This window comes from Chlamydotis macqueenii, chromosome 8 (assembly GCF_036417535.1).
Source record: "Chlamydotis macqueenii isolate bChlMac1 chromosome 8, bChlMac1.mat, whole genome shotgun sequence".
NCBI lineage: Eukaryota > Metazoa > Chordata > Aves > Otidiformes > Otididae > Chlamydotis > Chlamydotis macqueenii.
Genome location: NC_141563.1, coordinates 20646791 through 20665981, shown reverse-complemented (window position 1 = coordinate 20665981; position 19191 = coordinate 20646791).

Here is a 19191-nt window from a genome sequence, read left to right as displayed (position 1 = left end):
ATGCAGCATGGTAAAAAATGTGACAAATTTACCTTGATTATTCATCAAGATGGCCTTCACTTTTGCTTGAATCCTCCTGCAGAGTGATGGATAATTTAAACTTACATATGGGAACCAATTTGTTTCAAGGTTTGAAAATGCCTTCCTTTTTTTTTTTTTTTCACAGAAATCCTGGAAAGAGCATCTGAAATCGTTCAAATAATAAATGTCAGGATTTGAGCTATGAACTAAAAAAGTTTTCATTAAAAATACTTACATGATGTATTATGAATTGATATAACTTTTTTTTTGTGCTGTCCTTCAATACAGCTTTTCAGCCAGGTTTTTATAAGGCATTTTCACTTTTCTTTTAAAAACTTTTCCTTTTAGATTTAACAAACTTACTGTTCTTTAAGCTCCTTTTTGCCTCCTCCACCAAGAAGTGTAATAGAAGTTCTCCTCTGTCAAAGCCAGGAAAGCATGGCTTAGTTTTCAGAGACTCTCGGGGATATTCTACAACTGCTGCTTTTTGGTGAATTCACCTTCCTTGCCACTCTGCAGGCTGATCAGCCCTCTCGGTCCCAACAGTATTCTTTTGACTCTTTCTCCTGCTCTGTAACAACCCAGAGTCATGGGATCGTTTTGATGTGTTTTATATTTTGGCTGATGAGACTGATTTTGAGTGATGTGACTGGACCAGGAGGGATGCAAGAACAACATTATAAGTCTTAAAATCCTGAAAATATCCGAGTTGGAGCAGTCCTGAGAGAACAGCTGGTCAGTAACCCTGAACTGAGGCAGGAATGGGAATACCTGGCTTGTTCCCAACAGGTGTTTATCCTATTTGCTATTAAAAAATCTTCAGTGAAGATTTCACATCTCTAATGCACACTCCTTATTCCCTGAACTTAGTTGGATTTTTTTTTTTCTTTTCTACATTGCAAATCTAGATGATTCCTTTCTTCAGATTCTGCAAAGACCGGCTGGCAGACTTCATTATGCTGGAAGAAAATACCTGGAGCACAGGAGTAGAAAGTTGTTCTCCACCAGGGTTTAATCCATGAAGTTGAACACAATTTCCCCTTGACCACAATGACTGCTATAACATTGCAGTCATCGCTTCCACTAAGGTAACCTCTCCTGCTCCTGTTTAAACACATGTATTTGTAATGCTGATGAGTCCTTAATACTGCATATCAGCTAGAAAACAGGTTGTAATACTGTGCTTGAACACTAATCTCTCAGCTAGGGCTTGGGCTGTAAGCCAAAGCGGCAGTGATCATTGCCATCAGTAGTTAGCTGGCTCTTTGCTTGTAGCAATGATCTAGTGTCTGTAGGGAAAATGTTCTAGGTTGTGCTTTGCTCAATGGTTGATGAAATTAGTCATCAGGCTAAACCAAGATTCCTCCTCTACTTTGATGCTCCTCACTCTGCAATGTATCCACAGCCTACTTTAATTATAGCTTTGGCTTCTCCAGGTCTTGTAAATTTAGGTCGCTCTTTGTTTAAGGGTAATCCAGAAGATCAGTCATGTGTTTGCATTGCAGGGTAACATTCAAATTGTGACAGTGGTTTTGTTTTTCCTTTTTTCCAAAGTGAATGTGAGCTATGAAGCAATGTTTTCACGGATTTCTTTGTCTTTTGGAAATGAGGACAAACAACTGGCATCTTCTGATGAGGTGGTGAATTCTGGTGATGTCAAACCTGACTAGAGAGATGGAAATCCTTTATACTGAACAATAAATTAGTCTGTTAATTGCTTAATTCTCAGACACATAAGAGTCCTGCAAGAGTTGGCAGAGCGACTGAATAACTCCAAGGTTCAGGCTTTTTAGTACCATTATCTTATAATTGCTGATTGGCACAGGGTTCTGCTCACTGTTCCCAAGGGGGGTCAGTAGTATGTGTGTCTGAGTGGTGAGGATTCCTAGGCAGTGATTTATGCAGTGGTTTTGATAGATAGAAAAAGGCAGTAAGAGTTTATTAGCAGAGTGTCGTTGTTTGGGTGGAGGAGGGGGGCTGGAGCATATGAATTCCCTTGCCGACAAATGAAAAGAATAAAACTAGAATAAGAAGAGTGGCAATTCAGAGGCAATAATTTACTCTGGAAAGGAGGTGGAAATATTTGCTCATGTTTTGCAGGTTTCTTATTTTGCCTTTTCTTTTTTTTTTTTTTTTTTTTTGCTAGTGACTGTGTCAGGAGAAAGACTAGTATCACTAACTAGAGGAGAAAATTAGCAGTGTATTTAAATGTTTCATTGTAATGCTCCTTCCTAAGTGAACCTCCATTTAATGTTTAAAGGGCTAAAAATGCTAAATATGCATCAATAAAACAACGTGGTTTTAACTTCTAATTAAGTTTTAACTTTGAATACACACAGATGTCAAAGCCACTACTCTAATTAGTCTTTTTTTTTTTTTCATTTAGCAATTAGGTAACTTATTTGTAACGAGTAATGAAGAGACTTTGGGGAAAAAAAAAAAAGCAACCTACTGCCAGTACAAATCATCTTACTGCCCTTCTGTCATGCTTTAAAAAAATAATTTATGTATTTATTTTAGTTTAATCTTGCTCCCCCAGTTCATTAGGATGCTCCTAGAGGTTACAGAGTATAATGTTCTGAATGCTCAGTACTTCCAGGCAAGCATGTTAAATCAGGTTGGTACAGAACTTGTCTTGTCTCCTGCTCTGAGTAACATGTATTAAGAAATTCAGGTTTATATTAAAACTGAGCTGTCTGTTGCCAAGGGCTTTTGTAATTGTGAAACAGTCTGTTTCCCTGTTTGTGTTACTCTTTTTTTCTCCCTGAACTTATTTATTTTAATAATATTTTGGAAGCTACAAAACTACTGGCAGAATTCATATTAATATGTTATTAAAAAAGACAGACCTTTAATTGCAGGCAGTTAACACAAAATCTGTTGGCAAAGTCTTGAACAGAATGATAGCATTTAATCATTTTTATCATTATAGTGATGTTGTTTGCAATGTTATTGCTAGGGAGTTGTCGTGTATTTTTTATGATAAATTCTTAATTTAAGGGTTTATAACTTAACTGTAAAAATATGCTCCAGTCTGAAACATGACATACAAATTCTGAATATGGCACTGAATGTTGTTTCTAGTTTTAAAACAAGCAAACAATAAAACAAGCTCCATGTGAACATTAATAGGTATGAACTGAAACTCCTGCCAGAAAATGACCTTTTTCGCAGAGGAGCTTTGTTATTTTCCTTGCGTAACAACCCTGCCCCAAAACGCACACTCCAGAACAAAGGGAAAAAAGCTTAACTTAATGTTAAGCTTTGTAAGTGCTTTGCCTGTAAAACAGTGTTTGGGAACTTTGTGAAGAGAACTTTACAAAAGTTGAAGAAGGGTGGGAGGTTGTTGCAAAGGAAACCGCCTTTTCTCTGAGCATTCCTTTGCAAATCAAGGATTCTCTGTAGTATTAAAAAATTTAGTGTAGGCTCCTAAAAGGTGGAGCTATTTTACAGGACTGTTTGGGGGAAAAAAAAGGCAAAACAGTATGTCTTGCCTATAAATATGGCAGGCTTTCAGGAGAAATTAATATCCCACAAATCCCATTAAATCTGTGAGACTGATCTGGTACAACAGAGAAAAGAAGTTGGGCTTAGCAAGAAAGAAATTGTGACCTTACAGCCAAGAGCCATGTAGTCATCTGAGATCCTGACACTCTAATTACACAGCGCAAAGTGGCTTTTTAGGGAAATGGTGTGTCTCTGTGTGGAGCCTTTTAACACACCAGTCCATATGGATGAGAGTACTGATGTACCTTCCAGCTAACTTGTGGTCTTTATCAGTTAGCTTTGGTGAAAGCACCATTACGTACAAAACACCATACAGGTATCACCGGTGCTATACTGGTGTGTGCTGTGAGGGCCCACTGTGCGGTCATGCAACACAAAATGCAGTTTTTCTCTTTGGTTCTGACAGTTTTCTCCACTTGTGAGCCAGCAGATGGGAGGACAGAATCTGGCTATCTGATGTTAAAAGGTACAGGTGAAATGTAAAGAACCACTTCACTGGAAAGCTTGATGCATTGGAAACCAAAGTGAAAAAATCTATTCATTGCTGCTGGCCAGTAGCATTGAGGAGTGTGGACTCATCAGTAGAGAAAACTGAGATCCAGCTCCAAGAATATGGTCCTCAGTTGATAGAAATGGGTTTAATATCTATAAGCAATGCTTGGTAGACTTCTCTGAGGTTCTGCCAGTTAAGGCCTCAGATGTATCCGTTCTTAGGAAATTACTTTCACATTTGAACTAGCAGTATGTCCTGGTCTGCTATGTACTTTGAGTTACTGCCTTAAAAAGGAGAAAAAATACAGAACATAAACTTTGCTGCATGATATTTGTATTCACAACTCTGGACTATTTCCTCACCAAGAAGCTTGTTTTTCTGGAAGAGAGGAAAAAGAAAAAAAATCTTGTTTGCTTATCCCCTGTGGACCAGCCAGTGCTCTGCTTCTCTGAACATGATCCATACCCGCAGCCATTGCTGAGGACAGTGGGCTTGCACCCGGGGAGAATGCGAGCAGCTTGCTGGGGGGCCGTGCTGCCCTTCTGTCACCTGCAGAAGTGCCATCAAGAGCTAGTCTCACCCACTGGGATCTTTTCTGCTCTGCAGGGTATTGCGGAAGGCTCATCAGCAGTGACTTCAGGCTGGGTTTCCAGCTGTGTGGATGTGATGGCAGCATGCAGTAGCAGTGTGGCCCGGCTCCTGCCTGGAATTTCCCAGATACAAATACGCTGCCAAGGCTTCTAGAAGGTGTGGAGCCTGCTGCTTATGCTCTACCTGGGTGCGATGGACTAAAGGATGTATTTCACCTCTATGCTCTTGAAACCCTGGACAAGCTTATAAATTCCTCGAATTTCACTGGGGGAAAGCTTCTGGGTCAAAGACGACACCCCTAAAGAAACCCAGAGGTAGGAATATTTTCATGACATCCCTCACAGAAATGTGCAGTTGGAGAGACTTTTCCTCTTTCTGTTCTAGAGCTGCTTCTCTCCTCTTTCCTCCCTGTGGCTTTCACATCCCATCTTTTGTCTAGGTTGCTAAATGCAGTATTTCTCTGCTGAGCTGAATATTCTTTGTCAATCCACGGTCCAACATTTTAATTCTTGCTTCTCTGCTTTTATTTAGGTAATGAAAAAAGAGATGGGGGTCTGTTGGGAAGTGACAAAGGATTCAATACACAAAGTACCTCAAATTTAAACACATCTGGGAAGACTTTGAGTAAAACAAACTAGTAAAAAATCAAGAAGGAAAAAAAATGTAAGAACACATCCTAATCAAACTTAAGGTTCATACTCTCTTATTTTTCCCACATTATACCTTGCTCTTTTTGGAGTGGCTGGGGGGGGGGGGGGGGGGGAGTTTTTACATCTAGCATGCAGAGTGACAGTAATGTAGCAAAGCAATTCAGTGCTGGGGAGTTTGCAGGCAGAATTCAATAGCACAAAGGTTTTCAGAAACTATTTTTCTTTCCTTTTCTTTTTTTTTCTACAGCAACGATTCCTAGCCATTCATCATAAAGTGCTAAAAATCAAAGAGCAATATTCACGAGCCTCCTAGTACAGTATGTTAAACCCTGATAACTGTCAGGAAGAGGCTGTCTGAAAGGGAAGAGCCAGGTAGCAGCACAGAAAACAAAAAACATGTTAGGAGAAAAAGTACTGAAGAATAAAAGGAGAGAAAATGTGCTAAGCAGAGGGGGCCAAGCAGTGCTCCTGCGTTATATTTGTCATGCTGCCATTTTGTTAACAAGAGAGATATATTACACCAGTGTAAAATGTTGTGAGTTCTGTGAGTTTTCACAGAACCCTGGAGTGACCGTGTATGCCAGTGGTAGATACTGTTCTTACAAATTGCTCTACTGGATCCAGAAATATGTTAGTTTGAATTTATTCAACTAATGTTTTATGCGAACATCTTTCAGCCTAGGGCTTGCCTATGAACAGTTTACTGTGAGGATTTGATATTCAAAATATGAACTGTTTTCAGTAGATGCATAGGAAGTTCAGAATACGTCTCTGTTCTCTGTCTGGAATATTGTAAATCTTGGCATCAGATTTTGAGACGCAGTCTCTCAGTTATAAAATAAAAACTCTTGTTCAATGGACATTGTTGTGTTCTTTTAATGCTACCCTTTGGTGAGAAGCTGTCGTAGTACAGCTCTAGAATATTTCTCAATAGTAAGCAGGAAGCATGTGAATATTTTTGAAGCGTGTGAATTTGTTTGTTCCCAATTTCAGTGAATATTTATAAGTTGTCTTCTGCAGAATACTACTGACTCCAGTCTTGGCGCTGTTGAGGCTAGCTGGCTGCTAGCACGTTTAAGAGAACAGGGCTTCCCCACAGACCTCCCAGAAGAGTACATCTCTGATCTGCTTGATGGACTTCCATGATGTCTCCATGTAGAGGTAAGTCTTCCTATGTTTTTTCTTTTCTCTGTCCAGTCTAATCTGGAGCTATTTCAAGCTATTTTCTCTGTTTCAAGGGAATATTACAAACAAATAAAATACATGCATGCATGAGAAGCAGAGCTATCTTGACAAGTGCAAAATAAAAAATTACTATACCACAGTGCTTTGATATTAGGCAGAGATTTCTGTGATAAAAAAAAAAAATGAACTCTTCGTTCTAGATAGCAAATTCTGCTGGAGTTTTTTTGGTTGTCAGTTAGTCACCAGAAGTTAGAGGGCAATGAAACATTGGCCTCTAGAAATGCTTCCAGCCTTGTGCCTCTCTCTGCAATGAAAAGTGTGTTAGGATGTCTTCAACATACCAGTGTTAATCGTGGGAGTTGGTGTAATGATGAAGAGTTGTAGGCATTCCAGAAATCTTGCTTGCCCCTTGATAGGTGATATTCAGAGAATTTGCAAGAATAAGCCAGTTTTGATACACTCTTGTCAGTCTAGATTCTTTCTACTCTCTAAGAGTCTAACAATACTATTGCTTAGTGGAAATGTTTTTGATTGATGCCTGTTTTGATGCTTAGTTTCTTCCATGTCTCTAGTTATTGATGTGTCAGTGTCTAGCTAGTTAAGAGAACATATAAAAAGTTTCTTTCCAATCTAGGATAATTTTATTTCTTAAATCAGCTAGTAGAAATTATCCTCTGCCTTTCCGGGAGATAATATTGCTTTTAAAACAAGCTCATCATCCACTAATCCATTTTCAAACCCTGTTAGGCAATCTGGGTTAAGTAGAGTATAACAGAGTTATCCTGCTGGATTGATTGTGTAGAGTTAGATCTTTTACATGTGGGGAGCCCAAGACCCCAGGGTCTAGTAGTTATATTGCCTTCTCCATTAATAATTTATTGAATCTGTAAAGACTGTGTTCTGTTACAAAATGTAAATTGGAGGGAGCAGGCTGGTTTTTTTGTTTTGGTGGGGGGGTGGTTGTTTTTTAGGGGTTTAATTTGTTGTTGGTAGTTTGTTTTGGTTTTGTTTTTTTAAGATTCTGCAATACTTTCACAGCCAAACCTGAAACATGACCAAACAGATGCTGGGAATGAAACTTACAAAGTTTGTTTAAATCTGGAGTGAACTGGGCTTAGCTTTTCCATGGTTACTGTTCTTCAGCAGCTTCATGTAATGGTCACTTATTCAGAAGCAAACACGTTGCTGTTCTTGTGCAGGGTTATCCAGTGCTTGCTTAGATTTTGCTGGTACCAAGCCTGTATTTGAATCTCAGTTCTGGTTTGGTGTCATACCTCCTACTCCAACCTTGTGTAACTATCATCCCCAGGGCCTCCTACATGTACAGTTAGTTGTAATTGTATGTGCCTGTTGTAGCTCTTGAAGAATACCTACTGTTCTTGTTTCTAAGTAAGACAAATTCAGTTCATGTAGGTACTGAAGGTGTTTGAAAAACCATTCTGTAAATCTATAGCATTTTTCAATTGTGATTAAAAAATATAAGAAACAAAATAGGACAAACGTTACAAATAAACACTGAAGGTATGTATATAACTCTAGTGTTCAGAAAGTCAGTATGTGCAAGCCTCTCTATTCTCCAAAGAAGCAAATGTTCTGCTCTCAGTAGTTCTGAATGTAACAGGATTGTAATGCACAGTGATCAGGGAAAACACGGGGCAGAATTCAGCTCAGAAGAGCTAAATTTTCTCGACTCGCACTAAGAGAAAGTAAGCAAGAATGCAAGTAAGAATGAATACTCATGTTTGTTTTGCATTTCATGTCTATCTAAAACAGGTGCAACTGGATGAATCAAAGAAAGAAAAGAACATTTCAATTCCTGTATTCATAGTATTTTAAACAATGCAGAAAATACATTTTTATTTATGCTGTTTTGCTTGTCTTTCCTTGTTTCTAGGTGGGTGAAAATTGAATGCAAGGATCCTGTTCTTTGTCTCCTGCCATACTGCCTCTCTGCAGCCTTTTCCTTTTTTCCAGGGAACCTCTATTAGGTGTTTCTACAGCTCTCATTCTCACAAACTCATTCCGGTAGTGTGAACAGCTGGATGCCAAATGGATTTCCTGTCCTGCCTTCGGATGTCCCAAAACCTTAAAAAATAAAGAGGAGGAAAGAAGCAATTTTGCCAAAACAAGACCATAGCCTCTTCCATGTCTCATGTTAGTTTTTTAATCTCTAGTCTATTGGTTACTGGAGTGGATCTTCCTGCCAGTCTTTCTCACTGGGTCACTTGGCTTTATAAAGTTAAATCTGTATGAAAACAGAAGCCTCAACCTTATTCTTGTGCTGCCCGAGCAACTTGGCAAGAGGGTATTCTTGGATGGCCTTTCTGTCTGGATTTATCAAGAAACTCCCTTGTTGCCTCTGATCCTGATTTGTTCCTCAAAAATGCTTTGCTTTATATCCCTTTTTAAAATACCATCTGCAAATACTCTTCTAGCAACATGAGCAGCATTGGTCAGTATATGAAACAGCTCTGTTTTTATCAAAGACAAATTGCAATGACTCCTGAAGAAATAAAAAATTCCAAGGTAACAGTAGAGTTGTCATATTATCAAATCTCAATATCTTTCTCCTCCTTTAATGACAAATCTCCTTGTTTTAAGAATTTATTTTAAAATTTAATTGCAGATTTTATACATCATCGTATGTGCAAGTATTCCATCCGTGAGTAATGTTACAGCCACTTTAGCTGTAGCTTACCTCCATTTACACTTAGTTTTCTGTCTTTTCCTGGTAGTGTTTCTTATTCATCTTATTCCTTCTCATTTTTGTTCTCGGAAGATGCAAGTGGTTTTTACTTAGACTTTGCAATATACATGAAATGATAAGCACTCAGCATTATTTCTAGGACTGTGTAGATGAAAAAGTGTCGTTTGAGGTTCTGAGTTTTTCTCCTTTGAACAAGTAAAGGAATTATTTTCTCCTTAATTCAATAGTAACTAAAAGGTATTTTTTTAAACTTCTCAAAACAAGCAGGTGAAGAAATTTTAAAAAATCATGCTTGAGAAAGATATAAAAACAAGGCACTCTTAATGTGAATTGTTTTACAAACATAACAATGACTGAGACATCCAGGAAACAAGTTTAAGATAATTAATTAATTTACCCAGAAGAGTCCTAGCAGAGAATATCTTTGACTCGATTGACTGGTAAATTGTTAGCATCAGGATTAAAAACCTACACGCTGCAAATATTGACATATTGCAATTCTAAAATCAAAAGATATAATCATGGCTAGGGCCAGAGGGGAAACTTCATCCAGGACAGGATGTCAAGAGGAGGCAGGAGCTGTCTCATCAATGCGAGGTGTAGCTGAGTGTCATTCAAGGGAATTTTGGCTCCTGTTGCAGGTGCAAGGCATGGCTGATGAGCTGACTTGGTGTCTTGGCTCTGGAGAAGGCAGGCTGTCTGAGATCCATCTATGCTTGTCCTACAGTGAAGATGTAGACATTGAGTCCTAAGCTCAGCGGGAGCTAAGAGCCGATCTCTCTCAAATATTTGACTTGTCTTGGGGAAAAATTAACATAATTTATTGGCAGTTAAGATAAATATTTAATTATTAATGTGGGTAGTGGGAAACAGAAGGACAAACTTTATAACAACACCTTTTCTCCCTGCTTTGCCAGGCTCAGCTTCACTCTAAGTTCCCCTACACCCACACTGAATGGTGCAGCAGGGATGGGAGTTGCGATCAGTCCATCACAGTAGTTCTCTGCTTTTCTTTCCTTCTCGCGCCTTTCCTCTGCTCCAGAGCGGGCTCTCTGTGGGGGCTGCAGTCCTGTCAGGAGCGTCTGCCGGCTGCGGCGTGGGCTCTGCACTGGCTATCTGTTCTGTCCTGGAGCACCTCCTCCTTTAACCTCAGGGTTCCCTCTGTTTCTCTTTCTGTTCCCTCCTTTTCTCTCCATCTGGTATTTTCTGCCCTTTCTTTAAGTATGTTTTCCCAGAGGCGTCCCACGTGTGGCCGAGGGGCTCAGCCATGCCCTGCGCTCGGTGAGTTGGAGCTGGCCGGAACCGGCTCTGTCCGGCACGGGCAGCCCCAGCCTCTCCTCACAGCGGCTCTCCCCGTAACCCCCACAGCACAGTGCCGCCAGTGTGTAGGCCCAGGCTGGTGACAGGGCTTTTTTTCCACAGTTCATTTGTGAATAGTGAGCTTCAATCTCTTCAAAAAAGCCCCCAGCAAGCCAAATGTAAAGTCCTTAATACCTTTTCATTTCTGAAGGAGGAGCGAGTTTCCTGCTGTAAGAACTGTTCCAGCAGAGACAGGTAGCTCGTGACAAATTTAACTGTAATCTGCTAAATATATGCTAATACTTTACTTTCAATGTATGAGCATTCATGCCACTTACCCATTGGTGCTAATTATCTAACATACATTACCATAAAGCCAGAATTGTGTGAGGTCTGTTAGCGCTTCCTAAACTTTTATTTCAGACAACTTTCCAGCTCATTCATCAGTAGGTAATTTTATAGCTCCTGGACACAGCTCACATGGAGTAACACGGCTCCTTCGGTTTTCTCTGCAAAAACGACAAGACGCAGGCCAGCTGGTCCCCCACTGCTTGTTCTGGTGAAGTGATATTCCCATCACAACTCCTGCTGTAATCACTTCTACTAATCTTGCTCTCTCTCCTCCCCGCGTAGATTCTCCAGATCATTACACAGGTTAGCTCTACCCCGCCTGCCCACCAGTCGCAGGATTCAAACAACGAGCCTCAAATTATGCTGAGAATAAATGGAGATAAACAGCAAACCCAAGGAGACAAATAAGACGAACACCTTGAAGAGGAATCAGTAAGCAAAATAGGATGTGACAGGCTCAGGAAGATGAGAGGGAATTATTTCCTGGAATGCAGCAGCAATTTCATGCCAGCAGCAATGCGCTGGCTGTACTTGACCTTCAGTAACCTTTATCCCCATCTCCTACTGCTGCTCCTACAGCTTCTCAGCCCAGTTCTACTCCGCTGCTGCTCTTGTAGTTTCCCTGGTCAGATACCTTATCTAACTGATACAGACACTGTATTTTCTGAAATCAGGCTCTTCCTGTGATGGTGCTGCAATCTCTGTGTTTCCCCACACCTTCCTGAAGCGGAATGCAGCCTGGGGACTCTGCAGTGGCATGTCTGGAAACGTTCAAGGCCAGGCTGGATGAGGCTCTGAGCAACCTGATCTAGTCGGGGATGTCCCTGCTCCTTGCAGGGGGCTCGGACTAGATGACCTTTGAAGGTCCCTTCCAACTCTAACCATTCTATGATTCTATGTCGAGGGAAGTCCTCTGTGTATCTTCTCAACAACTTTGACCTGACGTTATCACATGTGGAAACTAATGCCCAACATTAACAGAATGATCCCTCAGGGAAAAACACTAAGAATTTTTCTTGAGACCTTCCAGAGGGGTGCTATTTGTTGTATTTGGCTGTGAATTCTCTGGCAAAATGTTTTTTTTTTCTCTGGAAGGTGTCAATTCCTCAAAATTAAAGCCGTTAATAGGAATGAATAAATGCCATAACTTCTTGAAAGATGCTTCCTGGGGTTTAAGCATTCTTATTTGACAAGTCTGAAGTGAGACAGAAATCACTTGTCTAGTTGGAAATATCTGGTGAATAGAATTACAAAACATGTGTTTTAAAAACTGAAATAAAAATGAAATATTTCAAAATTATAAGTGGAGAATTGCTACTAACATGACTTGGTTTGGTATGCCTGACTCTTGTGCCCTGTTTTTTTTCAATTTTGCCCCTCTGTCTCACGTCAGGGGCAGGGAGAGGGGTGGAAATCTTGAAAATATTGGCAGGACATGGCTTTGGTTAACCACTCCCACTCTGGTCTTGTTCTTCCTCATTTGAAGGGAAATAGTCAAAAGCGAAGGATTCGCCATGTTATATGAAGCTATTGTCAAACAAAACTTATTAGCAGAGACTACAAGCAGCTTTGGAAGGAAGCAAATATCCCCAGTCCAATGATGCTCAAAATATTGTGAGAATAAAGGTTGCTTTTGTGTTCAAGCTGTGTTTCAGGATATCAGTTCCTTTTGGCAGTGCATAGAGGCCAACGGCAATAGCATCAAATATCTGTGTGAGTACTTCATTATATATTTCATTCAGTATAGTACTTCTAATCTTGTTCCTGAAATACCACTGTAACTGTGTTGTTTGGTCTCAGTATGCTCTTGTGTACCCTCTTGCACTGTAATATCAAAACACTTTTTGTTACTAAGAGCAGCGTGTGTGTGTGTGAATGTATCTTTGTGTATGAAGCATTCCCCTCTGTCTCTTCTCAGCCTGTCGGGAAAAGAGTTTGGTTATTTTATAGGATTTTTGCTTTGTTTGAAGAAATTATTGAGGGTTGTTCAGCTGGAAAGATAAGGTTTGCACTGAAGTTTGCAAGTGAGTTTATTTTTCTCTCCTCAGGGAACGAGGTCCGTAGTCCACATCCAGCTCCTTCAAAAGTCATCTCCTCCTCTCAGGAGCATCTTGCCTGTTCGCTAACAGATTCATTGTTTGGAGGAACACGGCTGTCACGGGAGGTCGTGGTCAGAGAAGGGGAAGGAGGTCTCACAGGTAGGTGGGGCCAGTCGTGCAGCGCACTTTGAATTTCAGGGTAGCGACCTTGAACTCGTCTCCGCTCTGTGGGGAGCCGGCACGGTAAGCCAGAGCACTGGGGTGAAGTGTTTGCTGTGACCTGCCTTGCTGATCAGATGAACTGTGATGTATAGCAGCACTTGGTATTGTTTTCAGGATATATAACTTCACTGCTAGATCTGAGTTGAAGTGACGTAAATGCCATATGGTTCATGGTTTCGTCAGACTTGTTCATTTACTGAAGGTATTTTGTGGCTTGTTTTTCTTTCCTAATTGATTTTACCTTCACTTAAGTACAATAAATTTTTGTATGGCCTGTAATAGATGAATTTCTTACAGTTGGTGGAAAATATTAATTTATATAGGATAAGTCCCAAATACTCTTTTTAATTGTCTTAGAGTAATATAGTCCAGTAAACTTATATGATAAGGAAGCATAATATTAGGAGTATACCAATGACTATCTCTCTTAAGATGAAATTACTTCAGAAATATGAATGATGTGAGACTTTTTTTTTTCTGGTTTTCTTGTGAAACTCCACTTCGCGCTCGCTATCCATAAACTATTCTTGATTGTTTTGTGTTCAGCTGAGGCCATTCTTCAGTGATTTAGTTAGCTTCATGGCCCCTGACAGAGGTCCCCAGAAACCTGCAGCTTCATGATGCAAAGTGCTGATCTGGTACAAGCTCATTCTGCTGGTTCCACTTTATTCGAGGATCATTGACAGGTTAACTTTACATTGGCAAGTTTTAGGCTAGAACAGATATAATATTTTCTCTCCTAGGTTATGTCAGCTCAAAAATATGTTACCAGCTCTGTATTGTAGGCTTTGGTGAGTTGAACAAAAAATTATTTACCTGCCGTAGTCTGCCTTGAATTTTTTCTGCTGGGGGTGTAGTAGAGCAGTGACTTGATGTTAATGACCGTGGATGGAACCACAGCCTAGGTACTCATAAGAGACTTACCACTTGTGATTTTGTGGCTTGCCTTTACAATATCAACATTTTCCTTAAAGCTTCAGCTGCAGCATTCATAGGAGTACATCCAAATTCAGCTTGTACTTAAAAATTATAAAATACTGTGTTTACCTCTTGGAGCTATGGGCTCAGCTTGAGAAGAAATATTTCTCATCCTTAGAAGGAGGATAAAAAGCCAAAGATCATTCACATAGTATCTTGACTATCCATCACCTGAATTTTGGATGCCTGGCTTGTGATTTTTGAACTCCTGATCTTAGAGGTAGTGGAACAGACAGTGAACAGGATTCAAAACTAACTTGCAAAATCCCACAAAAAAAACCAACCGGAGACACATTTTCACTGATGCCAAATAAATAGTATAAAAAGTTTTTGTAGGAACTCAGCAACTAATTAGTTTGCATTCATGTATGTTACTGTAGAATACGAGACCTCAACTTTAAAAATTAAATATTAAAAAAACCAACCAACCAAACAACAAACTATTGCAGAGAGCTCATCAAGAGCAGAGAAGTTATTTGCAGTATCCTTTGCGTAGAATATATGTATATTATCTTCACCTACTGTGGCATATCTTCTGCCATGCTTGTTATGTGGCTCTAGACTCCCATTAACTGAATCCCTGGTGGAAAGCCGTTTCCCTACATTATATTGTAATGCTCTTGTTAATGATAAATTGATGAAGAGCTGCTTTTTTAGATTAGGTGAGTGGTCCTTTGATAATGGGGTTGGAATCAGGCCAGAGGTTTTATACTGCTTTGCCTGGAGGGTGAGAACCAACTAAAATATTCCTTTCTTGTGTTCTGCTAGAAAATGAGACAGTCAAAGAATTTCAGCTTTTAATTTTAAGAGAGCAGTTCAACACTAGTTTACATGGTGGGTATTTTTAGACTTTGTCTTTATCTTGCCCCGTATTTCTAATAAATTATTAAAGAAAGGTACTTCTCATGTAATTAGAGAGCCAAGCACCTTTTAAACAAGATCAACTTCTGTACGTTTGAATTGACTGGTTTCATTTTCTGTGGCAAAAGATCATAAGCAAAATACTTTTGCATGTTTCAAAGTTAAGATCAATTGTTATCCTTTTCCAGTTTCAAATGCACTAGATTAGTACTTTTGCTGTAGCAGAAAACTGTTAGAATATTTATGGTTTTTATTTTTACATAAAAACAGACATTTCCTATTTCTTTCTTTGGGCAAGGAATGCACAATGCATTCTAACATCCATGGATATTTTTTTGCTATTAGGATTAATATAATTGAAATTAAGTCAAAGTAAAATATATTTTTAAAGTGACACATTTTTAGTGTTTCCAGTCTTGATTCTGATGGTCTTTCTCAGATCTGTACCTTGCCCTTTGGGAAACATCATGGAGTGTACATGCTCATCTCTTCTGATCGTGATTTGACAAGGTCATGCCTTGGTAGGATTGGGCTGCCTATTATTATCTTGATGTTGCTTTAAAATTTAGTGGTATGTGGAAGAAAAGAGAGAGGATAGAATTTTTATACACCCAATAGAGGTAGGAATCTTTTCGCTGACTGGAGGTGACTCCATGTTGCTTAATAAAGGACAATATGTAATGGACATACAGGACTTCATTAATGGACAAGAGAATCTTAAAATGTAATTACAGTAAAGCAGTTTGAGGTTAAGGTGACAAAGCTGGAGTCTACATTTTGGTTCTGTCATGTTTAAATTCAGGTGTTTGTTTTAGTCCCCTATGAAAAATAAAGATACAAACAAAAAAAAACCCCTACACCCTAAACAAAAAATGTGTAGTTTATTTTAGAATTAAAAGTTTGACACTTCTATTACTCGGAGTTTTGATCATAAGAAAATGAGTATTCTTTCCTGTTGAAGAATTTCTTCAGCCTTTTAGATGAGAGCAGACTTAATCTCACCATAAGAGAGATTCACAAATCCCTTATTTGCCGCCTTCTTTCCAACAGCGTTTGTTGTGCTCAGCAGAAGGAAAATTCTGTTCCACATTAAAATTTCTATCCCTCAGCTAGGCCTGTGTTCCACCTTCAGTTTATACCCTCACTAACTCATTTAATTTAGTGTCAAATCTTCTGAACAGACCTTAATTTCCAGATCAGAGGGAACTGCCTGGGATTCCAGCACCAGCAGGTATATGGGAGTCACTGTGCTCAGGTGTCCCCATGCAAAGTCAAAGAGTGTATCAGGCTCCAGCCCTAACTGGGAGACAATCAGTGACAACAGGATTTTGTGATGGGAGCTCTGTGAAGGGTAGGAATAAAAGGTGAGGGTTTGGGGGCTGTTGTGCTTTTCTCACAAGGATTCAGAAAACTGCCTGTGGTCAATAGCATGCAAGGCTGCCTCTTGAGGCCAATATATCCCATGGCAAATAGGAGATGTTTTTGTGAAAGAGGGATCTACATGAGGTGGATCTGTGAGAACCTCATGAAGTTCAACCAGGCCAAGTGCAAGGTCCTGCACATGTGTTGGGGCAACCTGAAGCACAAATACAGGCTGGGTGGAGAATCGATTGAGAGCAGCCCTGAGGAGAAGGACTTGGAAGTGCTTGTGGACGAGAAGCTCAGCATGAGCTGGCAATGTGTGCTTGCAGCCCAGAAAGCCAACAGCATCCTGGGCTGCATCAAAAGAAATGTGGCCAGCAGGTTGAGGGAGGTGATTCTCTCCCTCTACTCTGCCCTGGTGAGATGCCACCTGGAGTACTGTGTCCAGCTCTGAAGCTCCCAGCTTAAGAAGGATGTGGACCTGTTGGAGCGAGTCCAGAGGAGGTCCACGAAGATGGTCAGAGGGCTGGAGCACGTCTCCTATGAAGACAGGCTCAGAGAGTTGGGGTTGTTCAGCCTGGAGAAGAGAAGGCTCTGGGGAGACCTTCTAGTGGATTTCCAGTACCTAAAGGGGGCTTATAAGAAAGATGGGGAGAAACTCTTTAGCAGGGCATATTGTAATAGGACAAGGGGTAATGGTTTTAAAATAGAGGGAGGTAGATTCAGACTTAATAGAAGGAAAAAAAGTTTTCTACAATGAAGGTGGTAAACACTGGAATAGGTTGCCCAGAGAGGTGGTGGATGCCCCATCCCTGGAGGCATTCAAGGCCAGGTTGGACAGGGCTCTGAGCAACCTGATCTGGTTGGAGATATCCCTTGCAAGGGACTGGACTAGATAACCATTGAAGGTCCCTTCCAACCCAAACTAATATATGATTCTGTGTTTAATTGTACCACATTCAGTTTGCCTCATTTAGGCAGGCTTTGGGAACAGCTTTCACCAAATTGTTTTGTCAAGGACATGATCTGTGTGTTGCAACTGGGGAGGTAAAAGGCAAAAGAGTTGTCTTTGGTTTAAAAAAAAAAAAAACAAACCAAAAACCTGAAAAACAAACCTATTTGGAATTCATGAATGGCAGTGTCTGAATATATAAAGGCTTTCCTCACCTGAGAGTTTGCCTTATAGGACAAACATTATCCCCAGTGCCCCCGCCCCTGCAGGGGAAAGGGTGCAGAAATCTAAATATTATTTTTAAAGTGATCCTGGTTGCAAAGAGCTAGAGCCAAAATACCTAAAAGACAGCTTTCGTAAGTTGATATTTGTTTCAACCTGTGAAAAGTACAGTGGCTGAGTGCTTGTTAAAGGTATATTTTCTTTTAAGTTATATGGAAGTAGATGTCAACTATTTACCATAAATATATTTATACATTTGAATATATAAATCATACTGTTACTTACCTTTAGTAGGTTTCCCACTGACAGGTATGCTCAGAAAACATCTTTTGCTAAACCTGAAATGTTGATATAAATATCTGAAGAAAAATACTAATCACAGAATACATCGAACAGACTTACTGATCTTGTATACCTGGAAAAAGATTTTCAAACAGACTTTGTCAGCTCAGCCTTGGCATTCCTTGTCAAACAAAAGCATGCCTAAAGACACATTTCAAAAGCAGACAATGCAGCACTTGCTAACCTGCAGAAAATCGAAAAGGATCAGGGAGGCAGAGAACAAACAGAATAGGTAAGCAATAAGAAATGGAACACAGTTCTAAAGAGCTGTTTCAGAGAGCCAAATATGTTTAAAGAAGCCTACATCAATAATTAAACATCAGTAAGTAAAATTCCAGTATACTTTTTTGCCAGTATTGTTTTAAGATTTGTAATATAGAAATGAAATTATTGATTCCGTATCAGTAAGAAAATATAACTAGTGTTGGGGGAGGAAGAAGCGGGTGAGGGGAAGAGAATGAGACAGGAGTATTTTTAGTGCAGAGATGCTAGTCTGGAATGTTAACTTTTCCGAACAGAAAATCCACACTTCAGTATTCGTCCACTTCAGTCATCTGAAAATTTGGGTCAGGCAGCTGTTATCTGAATTGACAGCAGCTATCTGATTAAAAGTAAAATGCTCTTAAAAAAAAAAAAAAAAAAGAAAGAAAAGAGAGAGAGGGGAAAAAAAGGCTGTGCTGTGTCACATTCACGCCACTCATGTTGCTTACGTTGTGTCACACTGTACAGTGCTTTGATGCTACATAACACAACATGACATGAGTCACAGTTCACTGCTATCCACATTACACTCAGGTAGTTTGGCATAGCTCTAACTTTTGCTTTACTCTCATTTCCTATTCAGTGCACTCCACTTAGACTGGTTGGTTAATGCAGACAATTGCTATACACTCAAAACTAGAGTTCCCTTCCCAAATACATTTTTCATTGGATATTAAAGCGGAAACTTCAGTGAATATCTTTTGCACATCCGTATGCAGCTCCTTTGCTCAACGTAGGAAGGGCGCTAATGGCAACTTGCACCTGACAGGGAGGAGTTAAGGGGATTTTCCCATAGGAGATACAGCTGGTGTCTGTGGCAATGACTTTCTGAGTTGGAGAAATACTCTCTAAATGGAACATAATTTTGACTTTTTTTTTTCTGCCACCAGAGATATTCCCAACCCAAAACCTCATATTAACCTCCCAATCTCCCCTTCAATTTCAATTTTAATTGAATACCTTTCTGTTTCAGAAGGATGTGAAATTTAATTCCAGATCTGAATCTATAAGCAATCTGTAGCTGTCTGAACCAAAATTCCACATCTCTGAATGCTTAGGACATGGGCAATTCAACATCTTTTCAGAGCCTTGCACTTTGGGTCTAGCTGTCTTAGTTGCATGTTTCCAAAAATAATAGTCTATTTTCT